Genomic DNA, 6,000 nt, shown 5'->3' with positions numbered 1-6,000 from the left:
ACTGCTGTTATCTTCAAAGTGCATTGCTTAACTTTTCACTGCAATAGTTATAGAATTTCTTGCCAAAATATTATGATCGCTCTCGCAGTTACGTAACTTTGGAACCAAACTTTAAGGGAGCTAAGAGGCAAGTCTTTTATGCTGTGTCGTCTGTTGGTTAAGAATTAAATGCGAAACTTCTCCAAACGGTTGCAAGAAATTTTAGAATATATATACATATATTCATAAATACATACATACATATATATATATTACATGTATGTATATGTTATCTGTTTAGTTTTATCCAAGTCATTAAGAATATTGATTTTAATGACTTCTTCTTTTTCTTCTTCTTCTTCTTCTTCTTCTTCTTCTTCTTCTTCTTCTTCTTCTTCTTCTTCTTCTTCTTCTTTTTCTTCTTCTTCTTCCGCTTTCTAGATTACATAATTTATAAAGTTGTGAGTTGTTTCGTAACCTTCCTTTTGTTTCATGTCCAAATTTATATTTTATGGTTATTCTGATGACTGATTGAGTCAAAACCTTTGACGTAAATAATTTTTCCGATTTTTTTTTAAAGTCTAAACCAAGAAAAAAATTTCACATATAAATTTTGCTCTTTTTATTTGAGCATAATTCAAACTTTTACAAAACCGGAATGAAAGTAAAAAAGAAAGGAAAAGATCATACATACATACATACATGTATGTATGTATGTATGTATGTATGTATGTATGTATGTATGTATGTATAGAGAGAGAAGAGAGAGAGAGAAGAAAGCAAAGATAAATAATAATAATAATAATAATAATAATAATAATAATAATAATAATAATAATAATAATAATAATTGTTTTATGTGAAAACAACAGGTCCGTATTTGCAAGGCTTGACGAATGATCCCAAATTTATTTGACAGAAAGTTGAGCCAAGGACACCCATATGGCATTTTGAAGAGGCAGCATCTAGGAAGAAATCTGTTCGACGTCGGCTGTGGTAATAGTAGTAGAAAAGAGGCACAGGAAAGGGACTATCTGAGAGTAGGTCGAAGGCTGGAGTCGACTAGACAAAGATAGGTTGCCGATCAGTCGGACGACTTTGGTTTAGATGCAGTTCCAACTATCGATGACTGACGGAGGAGCACTATCCTAGATCTGCTATTATCCTTCTATCTACGGCACAGTCAAACAGATCTAGGAAGATTGAAATTCAACTGGTCTCCATCACAGCCGTCGTAAGCTATCTTTGGTAAGTGTTCAATTTTCTTTTACCACCATTTATTGAAAGCAATATTGCGAGAGAGAAAAAAAAAACTGAATTGATCAAGCTAGCATCAAGGCAAACCGTATTTATACCCCCACGCCATTGCTATTCGTTGCTACACTTTCTCTCGCATACATGCAACTATATTAGCTTGCACGCTTTTTCAAATACAAAAATCAATCGAAAATTCCAGAGCATTCGCAAATATACTCGGTTCTTCATTAATTGGTTTCGATAGAGATAATAATTTTAGTGGGAAATACTTGTAGTAGAGGTGATAGCAATAAATCTAAGAATATAATAATAATGATGATGATGATGATGTTTATGATGATAATGATAATGATAGTAAAAGTGGTTGTGTAGAAAGGCGGAAGAGACTAATCGAAATGATGATAGTGGTTGTGTCAACACCAACAGTGGAGATGATCGAAGTAGTATTATCAAAGCTAAATACACCAGTAAAATAATGCTAAAATAGTAGGGGTGTATAATGCAGTATATATATTTAGACATACACATATAAGGACACAGATACACATAGACATATGCACACAAATTTATGTATATATTTACGCGCATATGTATTTATATACACGCATGCACGCACGCATACAGGCATGTAAATAAAACGATTTGGTTGTATGATGGGCATGTAACTACTACAATGAAATCAACTATAGTAGATTTTACATTTTACAAATTTGTATTTTCAAAACATCAGCCATAGTAATACGTTCAGAAAAAAATCCCTACGAAGAACTAGTCATGGAATATTTGCATTTCTTTAAAATGGTGTTTTGTTATTGCTTTAATTGTACATCTTTGAGTTAAGGAGTGGACCAACACAAACACACACACACACACACACTTACATATACACGTATGTGTGTATGTTTATTTGTGTGTATATGTAATGTTTTAAAAAATTCGACCTTGCGCAATCAACTTTCATTTCTAGTTGGACAGTATCTTGTGAACACCAGAAAATTATCTTCCATCATCTCCTCTTTTAAAGAAAACGGTAAATACGAAGGCTTTTGAGGAACGAAATTCCACCCATATATATCATTCATACATCTATACGACTAGCAGGTGGAGTAGGAATTGATTTCTGACATTGCTTACCCAAAGACGCAAACTGTTTAGAAAACGATTCTTCTAAATTAGAGCGATCAGCTATTAAAAAAGAAGAATAAGGGATAGAATAATGCGATGTCATCGTCAATAACAAACAAGCAATACAACATCTAACATGTACAGGACGGATTTGACCGTTCTCGCAACGATTTTTCTCTATCTTGTTGATGAATTGTGGAGAGTAAAATCGTGACATTAAGAGAAAGAGGTGAAGGAAGAGAAAGCGTGAAAAAGAAAGACAGATAAATAGAGAGAGAAAGGAAAGTGGTGGTTATATTTTCCAACAGATGGATGGTTTATATTTTGGAGAAACCTCACCTCCTGCTTTAAATTATCTCTCTATGGACAAAATTATGCGTGCGTGCGTGTGTATCTACCTATTTATTGCTGACTCAAACGTATAGGATATCGCCGTGCTTGAACAAGTACCTCGTTTTCTCCGCTGTTTTAATAAAGCGACCGATCATTACTATTACTATTATCATTATTATAATCATCATCATTATTATCATAATTGTTATTGATGTTGTTATTGTTGTTTAAGCTTTGTTTTAAAAATGTTTCTAGAATTATACAAGAAACAGATATATAAACATTGACATTAAAAATGAAATCGCAAGATGGAAACTGGCAATATCAAATACAGCTGGGTAATAATATTTGCAATAAATATAATATAAATTATTCTTCACGCTTAATTATATATATATATATAATGTATACGTATGTCCGTATGTGTATGTATATATGTATGTATTTATGTATCAATATATTTCAACAGACTGTCTACGAAGATATATACATATGTACATATATATATATATATATATATATATATATATATATATATATATATATATATATATATATATATATTATACACATACATGCATATATATACTTGTGTGTGTGTGTGTGTGTGCGTGGATGAATGTATACATGTACATATGTATGTATGTATGTATTCGAAGAATATATCTATTGAACTGTTTAAATGTCTATTATTGAAACTCGTATGCGGTGTTCCTGTGGGTTGGGTTTTTTTTTTAAATTTATATATTGTATTATTTAGAAGAGGTTACAATTTGGTTTTTCTTCAGCTGACGCAGTTTAATGTTTCGAGACGTGAGCTACGTGAAAAGACTGGAAGTAGCAAAAGAAAAGAGTCACAACATGTATGTATTGTATTGCTAAGCAAATGAGAGAGAGAGAGAGAGAGAGAGACTGTGAGATTGGGTGTACAATAAAGAAATATACACAGGGTTATATAGTCAATGCAGAGTAAATGTTCAGTTCGTATTTCCTACAAGCTTAGCGTTTACTCTTTTTCGCAACCTTGTATTTTATCTAATGAGTATATATACATACATACACACATGCATAAATGCATACATACATACATACATAACATAAATAACATGCATACATACATACATACATATATACACAGGCGCAACAGAAACATTCTATTATATACAATTATGAAGCAATTGTTGGATGTCAAATATGTAATTTACAAGTATCTTCAACAGAAGAGCAACTGTTGCAAAGAAATAATGGTCAACAAGAAGCTATGAAATAACAAAAATTCTGGGATGGCGGGGGGAGTTCAACAAAAATATATGTGTGCGTGTGTGTGTGTATGGATATGTTTCTTACATGTGTTTGTATAAATAATAATCTTTTACTATAAGTATTCGCAAGCATACATGCAATATAAATGTTTATATTTTTTAATGCGAAAAAAAAAAAAAAAATCAACAGAAGTACTAAATATATGGTGTACAGTTTATAATGAATGAAACATATTTGGTGATTCACTCCATTATTGCTCGGAGTTTCGCATACGGAAACGGAGTTTCGCATATATCAATGTATGAGATCGGTCTGTGAAGATGTAGTCTGCTCAAAATATTGTTTGACCGATCACATATATATTCATATATATAAATATACATATATACATCTATATAATTTACGTGTACGAAACTCCGAGTAACAATGGAGTGAATCACCAGGTGTTTCCCTATAAAGAAATAAAAAAAAAAATATTTGCATGGATGAAGTGATAACAGTTCGGTTTGGAGTGGTGGCAGCATGGATAACGGAGGTGGGGGTGCGGGTGGGGGGCGAAAGTGCGCTACAGGGAGGCCCAAAAGCACTCAGGGTATTCACTGTTAGCATCAATGCTGCTCTGTACTGTTGGAGCATGAGAGAGAGCGAGAGAGAAGGAGACAGACAGACTAACAGATAGACAGACAGATAGAGGGAAAGTGAGAGAGAGGGAGCTGTGTGCTATTCGAAAGGTGGTAAAAATCGTTGCATCGATGTAATTTCCAGTCGACAGCTGATAAAGGGAGTGTCCCGCAGTGCACTACATATCTGCATGCATGCATACATACATACATACATACACGTACTATGAATATATATATATATATATATATATGTGTGTATGTGAGAGGTGAAAGGTAGAACGATGACAATAAATGTGACAGGATTAATGCTTGTAAGTAAAATAAAATTATTAATGACGAGAAAGCATAACCAATAAATACAATAAAAATGGTAACATTAACCGAATTTAGAACTACAAATAATGAACACGACAGGACGATGGCTAGTTGTGATCGGAGTTTTTTTTATACCCTCCACCATATATATATATATATATATATATAGATATATATATATATATATATATATATATATATATATATATAATGTATATGTATAATATATATATATGAATATATATACGCGATACGTTCGCATTGCTGTGAATTGAATGAAGCGAAATAGCTATATGTAATACATATGTGTATGTGTATATATATATATATATATATATATATGAATGTATATGTGTGCATGCATCATGTATGTATGTACTTATGTGTGTGTATTATATGATGACACAGGGAGGTCAGCTTGCCGTTGCCTAGACGAATAAGTTGACCAATCGACTGGCTTGTTGCTGTCTTCGTGACAAGCTCTGCTAGCCAATCAAATCCGACGATAAAATAGCGAGCAGGAACTCCATGCACGGAAGAAACCCAGTTGGTAAACATGGCTGTGAACAACAGCTGCGGCCGTGCGCCGTGCTGCCGCCGTTGTTGTTGCTGCTGCCACCTTCATCACCATCAACAGCAGCAGCAAGGTTTCCATTATCGCTACAACTGCTACAACAACTGCTTCTTCTGCCGAGGCCGCTGAAAACAAGCTTTGTCAAGTGTGGTGGGGGACAAGGCATTAAGCAGAGCAAGTCCATGATGACATGACTCCCGTAAGGGCCAAGTGGAAGCTACAACCGAAGAAAAAGAAGAAAAAGAAATATTACTACTACTACTACCACCCTTACAACAACTACTACCACCACTACTACTATTGCCACTTTCTCTCTTTACAAAGACGACCTTGCTCGTCGTGAAAAAAATCAACAAAAGGACTATATATTACATATAAAATATATAATACATCGTCTACTACTCAACTGCATCTTAAAGATTCTTGAGAGATATATATATATATATACATATATACATATATATATACATATATATTTCTATAACAAACAGTTCCTTCGTTTGTCTGTGTGAGTGTTTGGCTCCAACTCCC

This window comes from Octopus bimaculoides, chromosome 15 (assembly GCF_046866305.1).
Source record: "Octopus bimaculoides isolate indiv1 chromosome 15, ASM4686630v1, whole genome shotgun sequence".
Lineage (NCBI taxonomy): Eukaryota > Metazoa > Mollusca > Cephalopoda > Octopoda > Octopodidae > Octopus > Octopus bimaculoides.
This window is presented reverse-complemented; position numbering follows the sequence as displayed.